Genomic DNA, 21,847 nt, shown 5'->3' with positions numbered 1-21,847 from the left:
CCACAGGAGGTGGAGCCAGCATTGTGGTGGCAGAGCTCAGCCCTATTCAGAGTCCAGGTGCACTCCTCCCACCCATCTGGATGTAAATCTCTCTATTCACCACTGGGATGCCCCAGCCTGTCTCCTGGAATTCCCCAGCCCTGTCACTCACAGAAACCAGACAGCAGATACACATCCTAGCAGATGCAGGCTGAAATGGTTAGGCAAGCAAATACCAACTTTCTAAAAGTGGCATTTGCAAACACAGAATATTAAAATAAACTTTACTAAAAGATGTATTTTATTATTCTGAGTTCAGGCATACTAAAATCGAATTTCTACCATGTTCCCTGGGTCTGTTAGGATCATAGAATGTAACAATTCTAACAGCCCATTCTGGCCTATGGGAACAGGTAGCCTTGCAATAGTGAACAACGAAAATGGCTGTAATTCACTATTCGAACAGGCCACACACATCAGGGCTTGTCCTACCTTATACTTACAATGCTTCCTGCCCTTGGGCCTACCATAGGGGTGACTAATATGAAGTTAAGGGAAGGTTTAGGGACTGGCAAGTGGGTGCACTTGCCCACTCAGCATGACAGTACCAGACTGCATGCAGGTTCTGCAATGGCAGACCTTAGACACATTTTACTAGGCCGCTTCTGTGGGTGGCACAACCAGCGCTGCAAGCCCACCAGCAGCATTTGTATTTACATAACCTGGGCACTCCTGGTGCCAATCATGGAATCCAACCAACATATACATTTTCAATTAGGGAGCACTTGCACTGTGGCACTGGTTGGCAATGGCACAGTGCTCTGAGCAGCTAACACCAGCAAAACACATGAGGCACAGCGACAAAAAGTGTAAGGGAGACTCACGCCAAGGTGCCAGGTCTAACACACACATTTACAATCCGAATCATTGGTATCGTTGAAAACAATCTTCAGACTCACAATAACAATCAGTCACCTTCGTAATTCTCATAGTTTCTTCAAGACTAAGATTGACATCACATAATAAATGCTCTTGCACTTTTTAGACGCAGATTTCAAAACAATCTGATTTCTAACATATTGATCCACCCCATTCTCAAATTTTCGAGTACTTGCAAGAATACATAGATGCAACATATTGATCAGTATTTTCTTCAACCCCTTATTCTCGTGAAGAAAAATGTAAATGTTTCACCACTACACAAGGTTCCTCCGAAAAATTATTTGCAAGTTTTCTGTGCCTCCAAATACTTATTCCAATCTTCTGCCTCATTCTGAGACCGCTGAAGTTTAGTAGAGTTATCAAAAGTTGTCTGCGCTTCAGTACCCAAGCAATTAGATAAAAGCAGCAGTTTTGTTGGGGGTAAGTTACGGCATCTATCTCCACCAAGTAATTTTGAAATATCACGAACCAATGTTTCCATTGTTGGTACTTCCCAGGATGCTGTAGAAAATATGGAGGTTGTTGACCCCCCTCCCCACACACAGGTCGCCATAGTTTCAGAATAATTAATCGCCTTGCCCCAGTTTCCTAGAACTCCTTAAAGTAGCTAATAGAGAATTATGGCATAAAAGCTAGGAATAAGCTTCTACTTCAAAGTGGTCACGCTAAAACATATTGTACCATAAACACCTTCACAGTGCAGAGGTGATATGCACTTGTGAATCCCAACACATAAGAGCACGGCAGCTCCAGGTAAAATGAATAATTTACCTTATCACTCAAATAGCAGCAGCATGCATGGTGTCATCACCACACATCAAACAGCCTATGGAATGGCTGTTTTATGTGTGGACGTGTGCTTCCATCATATCACATCGTCCACAACATTACGCCTGGCTTTAACGTCGCCGAGAACAGTACGCTCACCAAGATCAGTCTGCACCAATCAAAGCTGAAATCCATAGGGAATACCACCAAAATACTCCCAAGTAGCCAGGCCGGTGGGTGGCGCTGAACCACAGCGCCGGTTTTGCACTGGCAAGACGCTCTTAGTCAATGCACTCTACTCAAAGATAACACTCCTTAAACTCCTCGCCAAATATGTGGTATTCATTTACCACCACTGTTGGCATTCTGAAGAATCATTCAAATATGCCAAGTAAATATTAAATGGGTATTTAATATTAAATAAGATTCAAGAGTCAATCAATCAATCAATTCTTTCTTTATTCGTCCTTCCAAAAGACAGGACATAAAAGATACACATAGATATAAACATCATTTAAAAGATCATCACAGTCAATACAAACTTATTTTCCGTTTAAAAAGAATACAACAGCTCAAAAATACAGTACTTTTTCTTGAAACTAATGGGACAATGCAAAAACACCTGGGTGCGTAAGTAGCAGCAAGTTTATCAGATGTAGACTAAAGTGACAGTGCAAAAAAAACGCTTGGGTTCATAAATGGCAGCAAATATTGTCTAGTAGTGCAACAAAGAGAAACATTCCATCAATAGCAGCAAATATTATCAGAAAATACGTGAGTAATAAAATAGGACCTAAAAACAAGTCAATAAATCAAATAAACATTTTAGCAGCAATACAAATGCATTCCATACAGGAAATGATAAAATACATTATAATTAAAAACAGCATACTCCTTCTCTTTGCTAAAATGTACTTCAAAAAGCTGCCAACCGCTAAAAACGAACATCGAGATCATTCAGTTGCTGCAAAAAGAACAAAACCAATTTGCACTTAAAGAATTTGTGTCTGCGCAACCGCTTTAGCTCAGTAGATCTCCAAGGCTGGCGATAGTGGACGATAAAAAAGGAGTTTTTATCGTCCAAAATCAGCCAATTAAAATTTTCCCAGATAATCCGTACCTCCAATAGGGGAGGAGACTGAACTCCAAATTAGCGAGGTACGACAATAGGAGTGTGTATGCTGTGTGAAAACACTTAATAGAAGAGTGAGAATATGGGTCCCATTCTTACTCTAGATTCTGCCTATGCTTAAAGACCAATTTCAAGAAGATTGCTATCGATTTAGCAAAAGGTTCAGCGTCTAAACACAGAAGGGCGAAGAATGCTGGTCGACACCTGCGTAGGCCCATGAGTCTCAGGATTGGAACGTCAACATATGCCATATAGAGCGCCCCCCCTTTGCGTTTACATATTTACCAATTAATAGCGATAGGTTAAGCACTTGCTCTATAGTGCCCAAACCCTCACGAAACCCACCCTGTAGGTCAGACAGAACTTTATTGTCTGATGCCCACTGCTGAAGTCGGCATCAGTCGGCATAAGATAACGCGGCCGGCCACTTTCCCCAGCGAGTCCAACAGAGAGATAGGCCGGTAACAGGATGGTGACTCGCGGTCCCCTTTTTTAAATATGGGAACAAGAATAGATTGGGACCATGAGTCAATAAGACCCGCATCACATGATGCCTGAAGGACCCTAGTTACGATTGGCGACCAGAGTTCCATATTAGATTTTAAGAAATCAATTGGAACCCCGTCGGGGCCTGGGGCCTTGCCATTTTTACTGGCCTTCAATGCCAGTTCCACTTCCTTGTGTGCGATGTGAATAGGCAAGGGAAAGGGAGTTAGGTTTGACTCAGGTAAAGGCGATTGAGTTGCGGATGGGGGGAGGCTGAATATCCGCTCAAAATAGTCAAACCACACCTGTTCATCAATCTCAACGTCAAGGCTAGGTTTCACCGTGGAATCTGCTAGAAAGGGTGATTTCACAATCTTCCAAAAGGCAGCACTATCCCCCATGGAACAAGAAGTACGTAGTTGAAGCCAAAGATCTTTTTTCAACGTTTTTTTCCTAGTTTTTTGTACCTGTTTATACTTCTTCCTAAGAGCAGCAATTTCCATGGGGGTTCTATCCTTTTTATTTAGAGCTACTTTTAGGTTCTGATAGGCTTTCGTGCAAGCACTATCGAACCAACCCTTCCTTCTAGAATTACCTGTTTTTGTGTGGACAAAAAGGATTTCGATAATTGATGTGTTTAGTAGCAGAAAATTGGCCATAATTTCCTCACTTGTAGCGTCTAAGTCAAGACATTTATCAAGAACTGGTCTTAAGTTCATAAGCAATCTAGTAGTAATGGCCTGGGGGTCCACCTTTTCCCATCTTAACGAATAGCCATTAAGTCTATCTAATGTGAGGTTATTTTGGGTTAGAATCGTCGTGGTTTTGCGACTCTCTCGGCCCTTAGTAAATGTTAAAGTAACGCTAATTGGGTGGTGATCACTAATGATAATGTCGTAAGTTTTGCAGTTTAGTACGTCCTTCCCAGCTGTTACCGAAAAAAAAATGAAATCGATCGCATTTGGCTTCCCTCTACCAATAAAGGTAGGTTTGACCGGAATGGGAGGATTCGCCAGGTCGTTAACAAGGCCGAGTTCTAGGCCACATAAGTTTTCGTTCAAGCATTGCCCGAATGGAGTATGGGAAAAATGTGTTATTGGGTCACCGTTTTCATCCACAATACCGCAGACTATATTGGTGCTATGCTTGCAAAGGGTCTGATTAAAATCCCCGCCCCAAATTATGGTCAAATCCTTCCGTACCTTGACTATTAATTCTTCAAGGGAGGAGTGTATTAATTTTGTAGTTTTTATCAACTCATCCATGGGAAGATTATTATAAAAGTTGACAAGTACAAAGGCATTGGTATTACTCTGATGTAAAACGAGTATTTGAAAATTAGAAGCCAGCATTATAGGGACTATACTTGTAAATTGGAGAATGTTTGATACAAAGATAGTTAATCCACCCTTGGCTCTACCAGAGGAGGTTGGTAAGGCTGGAGAGAATTTTTTTTTATAACCCTCGATATGCAGTTCTAATAGCTCCCAAGTTTCTTGTAGGCATAAAATGCCAAAGTCATGGACGAAGTCTAACCAGGTGCTATTTGCAACCTTTGCACGAAGCCCTGCCACATTCCAGAATAAAATCTTCAATACTGGGTCGTCCTTAGCTAACACGGGATCAACAGACGATCCCATGATTTCCTCCTGCAACCTGACCTTCCCAATATTTGCAGGGAACTCTTGGTTGGTTGCGTCATCGTGTGTCATGGGACATTTTTTCCTTGGCGAAGTTAGTAAGTTAGTGGTACTACTTGTACAAAAGTCCCCATACTGAAGTCAGTCCACCCTTTCCAAATCGGAGAGTACGTCGAAGTGGTTAGAGATTGGGATATTATATCTAATACCCCTTCTCTCTTCCAGATCCGAGTATATGGGATCCCTTTGGTTCATAGAAGATTGGCAAGAAAAATATTGAGGATAGAAAAAACTCAAATCCTTAGTAAGGATTTTACTCTCGCCGAACATAAAGGGCCGATCACATATGTGGTGGACTACCCGCCTGTCCCCAAAGTTGACGATGATACAGTCCCCTGGGAAATCCTTTCTCCTATGCCCCAGCCAGTTTATCCTTCTGGCAAATAATATTTGTGCGGATAAATCTGACGGGAGTGGTCTGTTGTTATTTTATTTTTCCTGGAACCCCCTGTAGTCCCCTTTGGTTCTTTAGCCTCTGAACCATGAATATTTAAGCGTTTTGTCTTATTCCTGGCCTGCTGCCCTCTAGTAGTTACTCGCGGGCCAACATTGTTAGCACTCTAGGGGGTGGGAAAGATCAGGATTGGACTTGGTGGTACTTCATGATTCCCAATAGTTATTAAGTCCTCTGGCTGGGGGTCAGGGATGGGCTCGTTAAGGAAAGAATTGGGGGAAATTGATAACCTAGTTGATAAAGACAAAGCCCCGTCAGATGCATTGCTCATTCTTGAGGGAATATCTTGAGTTGTTGGAAAGTTATATACCCCGGGAAGTGCAACAAACAAAGGTGTTATCATAGAGTCTTGGGAGTTTATGGTAAGCATAGAAGTATTAGTAGAGGGCAAAGGGGGGAGGGAACCAGCTGGAAGCGAGAGGCGTCGTTCGGTGTGCTCTATAGCGTTTGCCACCACCCCTATTGTTTTCTGCAGCATTCGATCTATTGCTGTCAAACTGGGTAGTGGAGGATTTAAGGTTGGCTTATGTTTTGGGGCTGGTGCAGATGGTACAGATGATAAAGGAGTCTTCTTCCCCATACTTTGACAATCTCAATACGATTTAAGCAGTAGTCACTAGAGGACACAGGTGGAGATATCAGTTTGTGTGAATCCAAGGGGGGTGGCCCGGCCCAGCTACTAATGGTCACAAACGATCCCGCCCTTGTCCTGGGCTTCATCAGAGGTAAGGAACAGCCAGTATTCAGATCCTCTTTTTCCCTCTCTCACTTGCTCTCTGTGGAATCCGTGCGGCGGAGAACCATACGTGGCCGATTAAACAAAGAAAAATGGGTTTCAGCATACACTCCTGCTTTACTAGCACCCTTCAGGGAAAGGAGTGTGGAAAAAGCACCTTGACCGCCACCGTGTGAGCTTGAATCCCCAATCGGGACTCTCGGAGCGACCCTCCTTCCTCCCCACTCGTGCAAAGCGGCTTGCTTTCAGTCATGCCTCCTTTTTGAAAACCAACCACGTACGCATGCACGTACCTCTGGAAGCCACACTCCTCCAGGAGTGTGGCTGGCTTGTCCGCGGTACCGGAGGGGGTCCAGCTCCCTTTCCGGAGGTTCTTCGAAAGTCCTCCGCTGTGTCTCTGGTTTTCTCGGCTCCTACAGGGACAGCGAGAGCTTCTCCTCTTACTCAAGAAGCTTCCCAGGATGCGGCGGAAGAATCAACAGCCGCGGGGTCGGGGTCAGCCTCGCGTCCGGGGGTCCCTCGGGGCTCCTCCGCGTCCCGCAGCTCCCGAGGCTCTCACTGCTCTCTTCCGGGTCGAACCTCTCTGTCACAGATTCAAGAGTCCATCCGACACATCCCACACTCCCAACTCCAGATCACCAACTTCCGAAACGGTCAGTCATCTAGAACCAGAATACCTGAGGAATCACAAGAACTCAAGCACGCTCTCAACATATCAATATAAAGCAATGTAAGGTGAGATAGACAAGAGCAAGGATGCCATTTAACTGGCTCACTCTACACATTTGTTTTTTTTCTCCATTTCTGGGGGATATTTAGTTCCCAACCTCCTATCCGAAGACTGGTTATAGGATAAACTCTCTTGTCCTTTGCTCCTCCCGAAGACTTATTTTGCTACCGGTCTGTTTGATCCATACTTTATATCCCTTCCAATATTTGTCCTCTTTTCTATGATTTTCTTTCTCAGGTGAACGCCTTGCCAGCAGAGAGAATTCAGGAGATACAGAAAGCCATCGAGCTCTTCTCTGTAGGCCCCGGGCCTGCCAAAACCATGGAGGAGGCTACGAAACGTGGCTACCAATTCTGAGACACGCAACCTGTCCCTAAACTGGGTATGAGGAGCTTCAAGATTGTTGCATTCTTTCAGTCCTTTTAAAATAAGTGTTTGACATCATCGGTTTCTTTCTCACAGGCGAAGTGGTGAACACGCATGGCCCCATTGAGCCTGACAAAGACAACATTCGGCAGGAACCGTACACCCTGCCCCAAGGTTTCATGTGGGATGCCCTGGACCTTGAGGATCGAGCTGTGGTAAGTTGTAAGCAGCCACGGAGTTGAGCGGGTAGAAGGCTAGTCTGTGAAAAGGTAATTGCCTTATGTACATGCGCCCCTCCACCCATGTAGAGGGTTTTTGGCACTGCAAAGGCTGGGTTATTTATGATAGACTGTGCTTGGAAGTGTAGATCCGATCAGCAGGTCAGCCTTATCCTCTTCTTGAGTCAATGATTGAGTCCAGTGAGGCGCGCTTCTTCCTTCCTCTTGCAAGGATCCATCCAGAGGGCTGAAAGTGCATATTCATTGAAACTAGTTTCTCCATTCTTTATGAGAGGCAGTCATGGTCTGGAGGGTATAAATACTGAGATTGTCTCTTCCCCAGAAGTGCTTATTTGTGAAAGTCAGGGTTTGATTCCTGCATGTAGGGTCTTATTTTGAGCCAGGTGGTGGCGTCTGAGCTTCTGTCCACCAAGATCATCTCATAAACTATGCTTCCTCTAACTCTGTGGTAGTTTTTGTGAAGCTAAATTGTTAAATGAAATACATTTTACATTTATCTTGTAATTTGATATGCTCTTTCCCTTCATAGTGAAACAGAAGCGAGTTTTGTGGGCAGTCCGCAGAAACCTATCCTTTTTACTGAAAGGGCAATTGTTATCTATCTCCTGTCATAATCAAATTTCTGGAAAGACAGATTAACATATTCTTGCAAATCCCAGGCTTGCACAGCAAGACTTGTTATGTTAACTATATTGTTACTTATAGCTGAGCAAAACATTATCCTGTAGTGTTGCCTCCTGTGAGTCAGGACACTTTTTATGAATAGAGTTTCGAGTAGCTGATATCTTTCTTCTGGAAAGAACACCTCTTTGTGTTTAGAAGAATATTATTGCTAAAAGTAGGTTGTAGATGCGTTTTCAAAAAGTCAGTATAAAGGCAAATTTACCTTACCAAAGGAGTTGCATAGTGTTTGTTTCAGCTGTACCTCATAGAGAATGAATGTATTTTATTTGTTTGAATGAACATTTTTTTCTCTTTGCTTTTCAGTTCCTCTCTGCTGTTTTTTCTCTCTTTTCATGATCTTTTGCTCTGTCATTCGTTGTTTCTTTTCAACTTCACCCTACCTATCTTTTCTTGTCCCTTTTATCCCCGTTTGGCATTCTTCCATCACCCACCTCTCACCCGTCTACCTCTCTCTATAAACACTGCATCATTTGTCTTATTTTGTAGTTGAAAGAGCTTTATACGCTTCTGAATGAAAACTATGTGGAAGATGATGACAACATGTTCCGATTTGACTACTCTCCGGAGTTTCTGCTCTGGTAGGGATCTTCCCTTCTCTGCATTTAATAGTGTTCTTCCCTACTATGCAAGCAAAGGGTTGATAGTCTTGCATATATTATACGTTTAGTTATATTCATGGAACCTTAATTAAGGTAGGATGGTATTGTGGTGAAAGTGTTCTACTGGTAAATACGTTGGGATAAGGGCGGTGCAAAATTAAGCCATTTGTCTGAGTGAACTTGTATATGTGGACTGTTCCATACTTTCTGAGATCTGCCCATTGGAGGCAGTTCACCTGTATGCTTACTTTTGGGATTCTGTTTCAAGCCGTCGGACTGGTTGGTTCAGTTTGGGCCAGTAATGTTGTCCAATATAGCACAAAGCTACGCCAACCATACTCTTCATCCTTATCAAGTTGACTAACTTGATTATTCTACAGTACAGCTGCCTGTTATTACAGCTCTTAAGTGATTATTTAAACAACAAAAAAAAAAATTCCTTACCTTTATGTGTAAGGTGGGGTAGAGTTTTGTGCAACGACCTAAGCCATTGAACCAAACCATGCTTCAGCAGTAATGTCCGCCTTACTGATTGGGGCTACCATTCGTCTAAAATGTTTAAACATTTTAAGTCCTTGAGGGACCAAATGTAATGTTTTGGAAGTGGTGTGGATGTTCATATGGTATGAAGTTGTTCTTTTCCATTTGCAGGGCTCTGCATCCCCCTGGCTGGCTTCCGCAGTGGCACTGTGGTGTGAGGGTCATTACCAGCAAGAAACTGGTTGGGTTCATTGGTGCCATTCCGGCCAACATCCACATCTACGATGTGTAAGTTATTTCCCATTAATTTCAGATGGGTGGAAATGCCTTGTTGAGCCATTGTTACACTCTTGCTGTTAGCGATGGAATATAGGGTGTAATACCAGACTATCATGGGTAAACTGTCGGTGTGTAAAAATATTGTAGCCTAATTATTGAGTACCAACATATTAAGAAGGCAAGTGCAGCCTTACTGTATTTAATGCCACTTATTCATACCCTAATGAGACATACATATATATACTGAAAAAAACAAAGGTTACAGGGACGTTCTAGTTAGGCTCACATTTCGCTTACGTGAAACCAATGAAATTCAGCAGTTATAGTTACCTGAGTGAGCTATAACTTGTGCCTCCATATTGAACTGATTAGGACTTCACAAATTTTATCACTCAAGACCTGGTCAATGACATCACTCATGACATCTCAAATGACATCACTGATTACCTCATCCTGTGAGTGTTCTCTAAAAGTTTGAATGTTAAACATACATGGCAATGTACTACAAAAGCTAAAATAGTATAATTTCTGTACAACTACTGAGTGATCCTATTTATAACATGTATTATGTGAGTGACCGTGTGTATCCGTGTGTGGGTGAGTGGTTGTATGACTGTCTAAGTAGATATGTGAGTAGCTGTGTATGTGACTTGGTTATATGAGTGGGTGTGTGAATGGGTGTATAAGTAGCTGTATGAGTGAGTGAGTGGCTGTTTGGTTAAGTGAGTTGGGTGAGTGGCTGTATTGTACAGTAAGTGTCTGTGAATTGATGGATGTGTGAGTGCTTGTATGATGTGTAAATGGGTATGTAAATGGATGTTTGGGTGAATGAGTGCTTGTATGGGTTAATGAGTGGCTGTATTGAGAGGCTGTGTAGGTGAGTGGGTGGGTGTGTGTGTGTGAGTGGATATATAGGTGAATAAGTGGGTGGGAGAGTAGCTCTTTGGGTAAGTGTGTGACTGGCTCTTTGGGTAAGTGATTGGGTGTATGAGTGAGTGCTTGTATGGGTGAGTGAGTGGCTGTATTGAGAGGCTGTGTGGGTGTGTGAGTATTGGTATTGGTCTGTGAATGGGTATCTGAGTGATTGGGTTGGCGTATGAGAGGTTGTATAGGGGTGCGTGAGGGTTTGTGTGGATATCAGTGATGTCACTGACCATGTCATGAGTAATGTAATATGTGAGGTTATAAGCCGTGCATTGCAGGGGCGTAAGCTATAGTTGGCTCCGGTAACTAGACCTGCTGAATTTCACTGGTTTTGTACAAGTGAAATGTGAGCCTAACTAAAACGTCTCTGTAATCTTTCGTTTTTTCAGTGAATTTTAAAGGTTTTTTAAATTCTATTTCCTAACTATAACGTCCCTGTGACCTCATGCGGAATTCGGCAACTCTGCATTCATCACAGAATGCGCAGATACCGATAAACTCGGCTACAGAGTTGGCGCGTTCGTCATGTTATTTCGTGTGCACGGATAATGTGACGAGACTTGGCGGTATTCACCAGCCCCTAATCAGTATTACACCAGGAGGTACCTGTGCAGAGTGGTTGAGAAAGGGGCGGCGCCTCCAAAGATGTCTCCGCAATTCTCAGCAAGTCATTTCCTTCTTTTTTTCTGCTCTTTTTCTGCCTTTCTGACCTTCAATCTGCCTCTTTCTGACCTTTTCTGTCTTTCTGTTCGTTTCTGTCCTTTATTTAGCCTTTTTCTGGTCTGCCCCAGGACTGTGGGGGAGCCTCAAGGCCCCCGCGTTCCTTGCCGGCTCCCCGCCTCCTGCGTGAGCCAACATTGCTTTCACACACACGGAGCTGCTAAACATGGAGCACCCTATGTGTGAAAGCAATTTGCCTGTTTCCCTGCTCGCTTGACAGTGTTCATGGAAACAGATGAATGCTTCGCTTCCAACAAGCAAGAGCATATCTCCACTCTCGCTTGCTGGAAGCAGAGTGTTTGCTGCGGCTTGGCAGGAACGGTTACTGATTTTGCCAAGCCACAGCAAACCGATATGTCCTGGTAGTGGGCACCCTGGGACATAGCCGGAGCCAGCCCTGCATACATCTATGCAAAGACAACAGTTGATGGACAGAATGCAGAACAATGTCATACATTCACCCCAGTACAGAGATCTGGGCCTAAATCCATTGTTTTTTTGCTCACCATGCCGTTCCTGTTTGAACCCAGCCATATGCAAATCAGTCTTGACCCTGTGCCTCTTGGGAACAGTCCAGCCGGAACTGCCAAGCCAGGTCCTCCCTGGACTGGAAACAAGCATCCTAGGACCGGTTTCGGGGTTTCACCCCTCTTCAGCCAGGATAGCTTGATTCCAGTGGCATGGAGAGCACGGGAACCACGTCTGGGCATACCCTTCCCACTCAGGGTGACAAATGCAAAGACAACAGTTGATGGACAGAATGCAGAACAATGTCATACATTCACCCCAGTACAGAGATCTGGGCCTAAATCCATTGTTTTTTTGCTCACCATGCCGTTCCAGTTTGAACCCAGCCATATGCAAATCAGTCTTGACCCTGTGCCTCTTGGGAACAGTCCAGCCGGAACTGCCAATCCAGGTGCTCCCTGGACTGGAAACAAACATCCTAGGACCGGTTTCGGGGTTTCACCCCTCTTCAGCCAGGATAGCTTGATTCCAGTGGCATGGAGAGCACGGGAACCACGTCTGGGCATACCCTTCCCACTCAGGGTGACAAATGCAAAGACAACAGTTGATGGACAGAATGCAGAACAATATCATACATTCACCCCAGTACAGAGATCTGGGCCTAAATCCATTGTTTTTTTGCTCACCATGCTGTTCCAGTTTGAACCCAGCCATATGCAAATCAGTCTGGTGAGCAAAACGATGGATTGTGGAGAAGTGTGGCGCAATGGTTAGAGCGGCAGACCCTGATGCAGAGGTCTGGCCTGGGACCAGGGTTCAATTCCCGCCTCAGCGGCTCTTGGATTCAATTTCCCCGGACATGATAATTCTCGCCTCGGTGCCTATTCTAATCATGGGTCCCACTGTGCTGTCGTAAATTGTCTGCGATTAAATTAGCGTTAGCAGAATCCATCTGGTATTTAGAGGCTATCTTGTACATTTTGTGGAATCCATTTTGTATTTCTGGCAGCCATTTTGTCTTCCCTTGTGCTCTGTTTAAAGGACTGGCTATACTTAGACTCTGCCACCCTGCACATGCGCAGGAATATCTAACTGTCCATGCATCTGTTTTTAGTCTGTAACTATCAGGTTGTTTCTACCAGAGTCAGCAACTGCTAGCTCCTCCTTTACTGTTGATTGTGCATTTCTGTATGACCATGTATGCTTGCACTGCCCTTTTTCTGAGCTCCTGTGTGGGAATAAAAGACCCATGGTTCTTCTACTCTGTGTGCTACCTTCATTCAGCACCACAGGGTGCTGGGTGAATGTGGTTCCACCTCATGAGGTTTATTAAACTCTGTATTTTCTATTTCAGTTTCTGTGCCAACTTCTTTCTAATAGTCTGAGGACTCTGTGCAGAGAAGGGCGAACCCCTTGCACTGGTAGGCCTAGCTGAGGCCTATTTTCCACAATTGGCGCCTCAACGTGGGACTCATCGGTGACTCGGATGCCCAAAGGATTGGTCCCGACGAAGGATTGGAATCTCGCTCTAGACGTGATCACTGCCCGATAAGACCCGAGTCTTGGCATCCACGGCGGCTTTTCCTTTCTTTCTGATCTGACCATCCAGGTGGCGCCGGTCCTCGACTGAGATCTCTTCTGTTGATTCACCGTGCAGTGACCATTTGGTCGATTTTAGAACTTGGCAGGATGAATCTGGACACCAAGTGATTGGTAAGTGTCCTTCTGCGGCGCTTGCTGTTGGTTTTGATGCCTGTGATTGGTAAGGTAGTTTAGTAACGCTTACTGTGGCTTTGAGATTGTATATTTGTGTTAGCCAACTTGGTTTGTTTTGACATATGTGACTTGCAATTCACATAGGCAGGTAATGAGGAGAATTTTCTCTAACTGAATTGATTTGAACGGCACATCGTACTAAAGGTACCTTAAGTGCTACTTTGATTATAATATTGCATATTCTGCACTATTTTTGGCACGCCTGTCTTTAGCACACTTCAAAGGATGTGTTGCTTTTGGAATGGTACCTTGAGACTTGATGAAGCACAACTGCCCCCCCCCCCGGAGGCCGCCTAATAGGGATATGTATATTAAGTATGGTCTTTCTTCTATAATGTACAGCGCATTATGGAATAAAAATACTTGTAAGTGGTGACTAGTACCCCGAGGAACTAAATATGTACATAAAAGGATCCTGGTCTGTGCACTTAGTAACATTCATAAGTGATGAGATGCAGAGCGTTTTTCTGGTGTTCTGCCAGCCAAATCTGGTGAATATGACTTGCAACTAGTATTTACAAATGGTTTGGTTTAAGTACAGTCTGTGGGCTGTCTTTTGTTTCTGTCTTAAGTGTTGATCTGTGGGTTAAATGTGTGTTTAAATGTTATGGTGTGGTAAATTGTGTTTTGGATGTTGCTAGCACTGGAAAAAGCGTGTGATTGAATGACTGTGAATATGTGAAAGAATTCTGAGAAGTGAAATTGTTAAGGAGTAAATTTAATTTGGTCTCATCACCATCAATAAGTCGCAAAAGGAAATTGAGAGGGGTGTAGCTAGAGAAAGAGCAACCCCTGTGATTTGATGACACCCTTAATGTACAAAAGTATTAATGAAGAGTAATTAGGGACCGGTTAAAAGTTTAGCTTGCAAAAATTGTGGGTATTTCGAATTTGCAAATTGTTCCTATGCAGCTTTGTGTTCTTGGTGGTTCAGTGAGCCCATGTGCTGGGTCCACAGGGTTGTAGGTTCTAATTTAAGCTGAACCTGCTAATCTGAGAATTGAACCTAAACTTATGACCCTTGAAAATAAATTGTGTATTAAAATAAATTTTTCCATAGGACAAATTATTGCAGTTTAGATAAAATCAGGAAGGCTTTTTGTCTTTGACAGCTTCAGGGCTGTGCGAGGCAGATTTTGACCTTGCAGCCTGTAAGGTGGGGGCTAGAAATAGGAGAGTGAACCAGGAGGTGAAATCACTGCTTAGAAAGCTTCTCTGACATGAAAATGTGTAATGCTTGCAGCAGGACAGCCTTGGAGAGAGGTGGGGGCCAGGAGCACTCGCTGTGGCCCGGTTCTGCGCTGAGGGGCTATTTTTAGCTTCTCCGATAAGACAGGGCAGCTGAGGAACGAAACTCAAGGAGCCTTCCTTGTCCCTATTTTGAGCAAGACCAGTTAGACTTTCCATAGAAAACTGTTTTTATTTTTTTTTAAAACTGTTGCATTAATCCTAGACAAAAAGTAAAATGATGCTCTTGCTTGAAATTTTAAGGGCTATATGCCTATATAAAAACGATTTTCCAATTGAGAATTAATTTTCTCAGTGGAAATTGTGGCGCAAAGCTAACATGGACTATCAGATAAGAGTTTTACCTTTAGAAAGTTAAAATTAAGATGACCTGTGTGTCAGAAGCGACACAGTCAGTTCAGCTGACAGCTGGTCATCATAAAGATGACCTGTCAGATGGGGGTGAGTAAGGCAAGAAAATCAGTTATTGATTTTAAGCCTGACAAATTAAGCAGGCTAAAAAAAAAAACAAACGAAATTGTGTGTTTTATAAATAGATTAAATTCAGATACAAAATGTCACAGTATTTATCCTTTTGTATAGGGTATTCAAAGGCATTCACATTATACAGAACGACAGAGTTGTGTTGGCTTGAAAGGTTGACTTGAAAGGCGTGTGAATTCGACGCCTTTACGAGTCAAACAGCTGTGTCAGCAAGACTATTTCTATTCTCTGCGGACTCCGGCCGCAGAGAACAGCTAAAGTCAAACACGGTGTAAAATGCGGCATTTCAGACTGCTGTTTTAAAAGTTAGAAATATAGTTTCATTGTTTTTGATAAACAGAGGACAGATTGACAGTAGGGATTTCTTTTGTTAATGCCTTTTTAAATAAGGATAAGAGTGGTTTTTGATGTTAAATAATAATGACTGTCTTTTAAAAGTGGCGCAGACTTTCAAGTTAAGTTTCTGTTCTTAGGGCTGTGAATGATTGCGTTTACATATGATAGGTAAGGGATGCAGCTCGCTTTTCATATGTGGACTCATCAAAATGATTAGACTTATTAAAAAAATATATATTTTGATTATATAAAAAATGTTCTTTCAAATAGGTGCAAAAAAAAAAATTCGTTTTTTAATATTCATAATGCCTGAATCATGATGCTGTGACCTCCTAGCATCCAAATTGAATTTAAGCCGTGCTATACAGCAATAGGGGGTCAATTACATGTGAAAATGTCACTTTATCCAGGCGTACAAAACTCATTTTTATAAGGGCATACATTATACATTTCTGATGCCACATCTCTGGGATATGTAGAGGACATTCTGGGGATGACTATTATGCAAAAACATTGTAGGATATTAATTTTTAAGTGCCCTAAAAATCAAAGTCGAAATTGAGTAAAAATTCACTATTTAAATGAGATTTCTCCAGTCAGAGCAGCTTTTAAACTGCCTTAGGCTCAAGTAAATGCACATATGTAAGCATAAGACTTCATAGCTGACATCTATATTGCTCAAGCACTCAGCACACTGATTCTAAATATACCTATGTACAAAAACTGGCAGAAGTTATTAAGCTTACCTCTGAAATTGTTGGTAGACACACGATTAGAGTGGGTTTCGTTGTTTCGCCTTCGGTCTCTAGGGTCACTTTGACTTGGGAGCACCGCATGACAACCTTGCATACAAGATGGAACAGCTGCATAGGATAAAGGCCGAACTCCTACATTTAGAAGCCTGACAGGGCTCGGCTTCACATGAGCTTTGACATTTCGACATTTCAAAGATGAAATGGCAGGGGAAGAAAGAGGTTTTTGCTTACCTTTTTGGCAAAAGCAAGTTTTTGTGTGCACTCATTGAACATAGTATATGTGACCTCTCTTTAAAAGACAATGGCTCTGCCATATATATATGGTACCACTGCTTTTAGGGCTGAATTCAGGAAGCAATGGGATCTAGTTTGAATTCATGCGGCCTCATGTTGCACTAGTACCTTTGCTAAAGGAATATGTTCTTTGGCTAGCTGAAATGTGCTATTTAGCTCCTCAGAGTTTGTTTATGCCCAGTTGCTACAAATTGGGGTTGATAGTGTTGACAGAATTAAACCTGGTACAGGTTTCTTACTGTCAAAACTGGGGAGAGGAGGCTAGCTCCTCTACAAATTAAGGGTAGGCAAATTTATGTGTTCTCTCTCTTTTTCTTAATTTCTTTCGAGCCTGTCTAAACTGCCTGTGAAATAGCCATGAGACATTTAATTGGCTATTCAGTAATACTGTTTTAAACATTATTAGCATTAATAAAATGAATAAATATATTTTGCTATGTTACTACCCATCCTCTCTGATGGAATTATGAGAGGATGAGTAGTCTAGATTGCTGCTTCCTTATTTGATCTTTAAGGGGAACTAGCTGTGGGTAGTTTTTGTTTGAAAATTCTCAGGTGACAACACCACTATTGTTTGTTATTCTCATGCTACATACAGTTTTGCAAGGGCATTGCTAGTTTTTTATTAGCTAGTCTGTGTAAATAAACTGACAGTCCTTACTAGAACTGATGTTGCATAGTTTGGATTGTGAAAAAGTAGAATGCAGGGAAGAGGTCTATGCGATCCTTAGCAAATATCATTGAGGAAAATATGTGTTTACCCCATTAGACAATGCCACCATATGTGAAGACATCCATTTAGATAGAATTCTCGAGTAGTTATCTACCCTTAGATGATGAAGGCTCTCACACGGAAACCCAATTGAAAAGCTTAGAGGCACTGTTTTGCCTACTGCCTTTATATTTGTATTGCTTTTTGAGAATGACAGTGTATTCTAGACCAAAATTGTCCCATGGCGTGTGGCCACTCCTTTGAAACTCGCAGACCACCTGTTTGCAGTCCCCTTGTTATACAATGAACTGTTTAAAGCATCGCACTTGCTTCATCAGAAGGCGTTCAACATCAGGAAAGAAGGAGGAGCTGGTTTTGCCACAGAACCAGAATTTCAGTGCAAAAGAGCGCCTGTCATGTGCTGGCAAACTCTGACAGTGTGCAGTCTCTTGAGCCCCTTGGCCTGAGTTTTTGGCCACACACACACACCCCCCCTTTTTTCCTTTGCTCCAATGGAAGTGCAGTGCACCGGCGGATCCAAGATTGACAAAAGCCACTACATTCTGGTGCCCATGAAAGAGCAGCCTGAGCGTCTTCTGACACTGAATGATGAGTGTTGGAGCCTGAGAATGGTCCCGGGTCTGCACGAGATGACCTGTGCCCTTGATCAATGGAGAGCACACTACCTGTAGTGCCTGCCGCAAAGGAGAGATACTGGTGCACTGCCTTGAGACATTGAGACTTTCGAGTGAGCTGTGGGTGTTTGCCAGGAGGGCACTCCAACTAAGCATTACTTTTCTCATGAAAAGGCCGGAATCGAGAGGCCCATGCGAAAGAAAACAACAAAAGAAGATTTGATGGACAATAGAAGCCTGCCAGAGAGGCTTTTTGAACGGACTCTGGGCATAGTTGATTTCACAAGAGGTTTCCGTGTGATTGTATAGACTAGATGTTAGGAGACTGATTGTTTTGCTGGCATTGTTTTCAAGTACTATTCTGTTTAGTAAAAGCAGAACAAAGTCCATTTTCTGTGGAAAGAGTACCCCATTGATCGTCCCATTTTTGAGGAGGACTAGCAACCCTTTGCAGCTCTTCGTCTTAATTCTCATGGTCCTGTGTAGTCCTCCTGGTCCTCTGGATCCAGGATCATTTTTGTAAATAATATGTCTGACTGCTTTAATGTTTGTATTGGGTATAATGATAGATACTCTAGCCCTCATAAAGGAAACACTGGAAAAGTCTAGCGAAAATGTTTTTGAAGTTGAAATTGATGGTAACTGAAATGCATAGGAGCCTTGAAAATGTTTTTACTGGATGGTTCTAGGATTTGCTTAGGACTAGAAAGCTAATAATTCTGTTTCTGATAATAGTAATTACTCTCTCCTGCTATCTGTATGACCCAATTCTCTGTTCCCTTTGTACTTCTGTTTATACCTCATACATACCCGCTTAACAATATTTAGAATGGGAAATGCCCACCTAGCAATGAATTAGGATATTTATGAAAAAAAATTTTTTTATTACAAATTAATATGAATATTTTTCATTTTTCATACTGGATTATGGGAGATGTCTTCAGCTAACGCTAAAAGGGTCATCTGTCGTAAATTGGCTGCGATTAAATTAGCGTTAGCAGAATCCATCTGGTATTTAGAGGCTATCTTGTACATTTTGTGGAATCCATTTTGTATTTCTGGCAGCCATTTTGTCTTCCCTTGTGCTCTGTTTAAAGGACTGGCTATACTTAGACTCTGCTACCCTGCACATGCGCAGGAATATCTAACTGTCCATGCATCTGTTTTTAGTCTGTAACTATCAGGTTGTTTCTACCAGAGTCAGCAACTGCTAGCTCCTCCTTTACTGTTGATTGTGCATTTCTGTATGACCATCTATGTATGTAACTCTTCTCATGTATGCTTGCACCGCCCTTTTTCTGAGCCCCTGTGTGGGTATAAAAGACCCATGGTTCTTCTTCTCTGTGTGCTACCTTCATTCAGCACCACAGGGTGCTGGGTGAATGTGGTTCCACCTCATGAGGTTTATTAAACTCTGTATTTTCTATTTCAGTTTCTGTGCCAACTTCTTTCTAATAGTCTGAGGACTCTGTGCAGAGAAGGGCGAACCCCTTGCACTGGTAGGCCTAGCTGAGGCCTATTTTCCACAGTGCAACTCTGGGCAATAGCTTGCTTAATCTCCACACGGGCCCCCACAGCGCTAGGATGCCTGGCTTCACCTTGGGGGTGCCCAGGAGTGGACATCTCACAGGAAAACCAGGAAGGGTTCCACAGCGGTATGAATACAGCGCTACGAGACCCCTGGGTAGACGTGCGCAATATAAGTACAAATACATTTACATTTAGGCCCAGATTTCTGTACTGGGGTGAATGTACGACATTGTTCTGCAGTCTGTCCATCAACTGTTGTTTTTGCATCTGCATAAATCTATGGCTCCTGGAGTGAGGGGGGTGGCCACGTGGCTCATCTCCTTTCTTCAGAACGGGCTGCTCTGGGGAGGTGGTGGTCCCCAGGGCCGAGAACTGCTTGGGAGGTGGGCTGCGCAGCCACTCTTCTGTTCTTAAACTACAGAAAACCCCGGGAAAGTGGTGGCCCCCAGGGCGGTCTACGCGGCCCCTGCTAATTTTAACAAATAGCCCCAGAAAAACTCACTTCTCTGGACCAAAAGCTAACTTTCTGCCACACTTGCTGTTATTCCATTCAGCGTTTTGGGCTGTAGCTGTGTCTAAAGTTTCAATGGGAATTAACATGGAAAAAACTTGGCCCCCGCTTGACGGATTATCACAGAAGTTTCAAGACAGCAGCTGAAGTGAGCGCCATACTAGTTTCTAAATATTTGCGAGGATTTGTCAACCGACGCGAAAGTTATTTGTAGATGAAAAAAACGCTCTTTCTATGGAAACTGGGTCCTAACTATAACTACCTACTGGCGTCTGCCAGTACGTGGATGTGAAATTAAGAATAGTATAGCTTTGTCTTATGATACTTGTATTTTGCCCACGATATTCTGCCATGCAACTGGTATAAAGTAGCTCCAAGATGTCTCATTTGGGTGTGTGCGCTTTATAAAAAGTAAACCACAGAGGGCCATCTTTTCCTTAAAGACTTTGTTTATGAATGGGGCGCTAGTCTTAAATTAAAAATGTTGTCGATTAGATTCACCTATCGAGGTGGAAGGGAGGGGCAACCTAGTCTGTCCTCTTGAAGTTGTCACTTGCAAAGCACTGTGTGACCTCTTATGCTGTTGTTTTTTGTCTAATTTACATTGTCTTGAAGCTATATAACTTTTCCTGTTCTTTCAGGGAAAAGAAGATGGTGGAGATTAATTTCCTCTGTGTTCACAAGAAACTACGATCCAAGCGTGTGGCACCAGTTCTAATCCGAGAGATCACGAGACGAGTCCACATGGAGGGCATATTCCAGGCTGTGTATACAGCTGGGGTGGTGCTGCCGAAGCCTGTGAGCACCTGCAGGTGAGGCGGAATTAGCTAACAGCACGAGTAACCTGTCTAGTGTGGGTAATGCCTCACATGCAGGTGGGCCACTTAGTTAAATACCTTGGTACATCTGGGTCTCTTCTCACTGCTTCAGCCTTCATATGGGCACCACTACCCCGTACCTAGAGGTGGGAAATGTTTGCACTGACAAAAAACAGAGGAGAAAAACTAAAGGCGAGACAGATCTGTTGTCTCCCTTCATATTTATTTTTATACTCTCAGTAGATGCCCCTGAGGCTTCACTTTGTTGCTCAGTCCTGGGTTGATCGGTTTGATGAAGGATGTGTTTTTGCTTCTTCCCATGCATTTTAAAGTTTCGCCTGCACATTGCTTGCAAAATCTCGTGGGAAAAAAATATATACTTTGAAAGGGGCTTACACCCGGCCATTACTTACCATATTTTGCCTTTCATGTCACTCATTTCCTTGCTTTCTCTTGGTTACTGCGTGAAATTTCCTGTTGGCTTCCTGTCTCCTTTCATGTGTTTGTGTTCTCTCTGGAACATGTACCAACTACCTCTTTTGGTGTGCTGGAGCAGTTTGTTTTAGGTTTTGTTTGCACATCGCTTGTCTTTGTAAACACACTGCCTGCTGTCCTCTGATCTGCTCTCTCCCTTGTGTTGCTTGCCAACGTCCCAACTGACCCCCCGAACCTTTTACATGAACATTTGTGATTTTCTTTCGCATACAGTTCCTGTCAGTAGTGCGCTCAGAGTAGAAAACAACAAGCATCGGCAAAGCCAATAGATTTCACCTATGTGAGCTATTGGGTTTGTTTTGTCAAATTATTTTTCTTTTTACATGTTTCACAGCAACAGAAGCTGGTGTGCAATATGGTTTGAACTATAAAAAAAATAAAAAGGCGCTATAATGCAGCCAGCTTTAACCGCAGGGCTTTTTTCCCCCCTTTAAGCCATGTAGTACAGTAGCTTGCACTGCTGTAAAAAAAGAAGTTGTCAAACCCAATGATCTTGTACTTGCTTAATTGATAACATAGAGGTATGCAATAAGAGACCTTTTAAGGTGATTTGTTTTTGGGTCACCTA

This window comes from Triturus cristatus, chromosome 1_1 (assembly GCF_964204655.1).
Source record: "Triturus cristatus chromosome 1_1, aTriCri1.1, whole genome shotgun sequence".
Lineage (NCBI taxonomy): Eukaryota > Metazoa > Chordata > Amphibia > Caudata > Salamandridae > Triturus > Triturus cristatus.
This window is presented reverse-complemented; position numbering follows the sequence as displayed.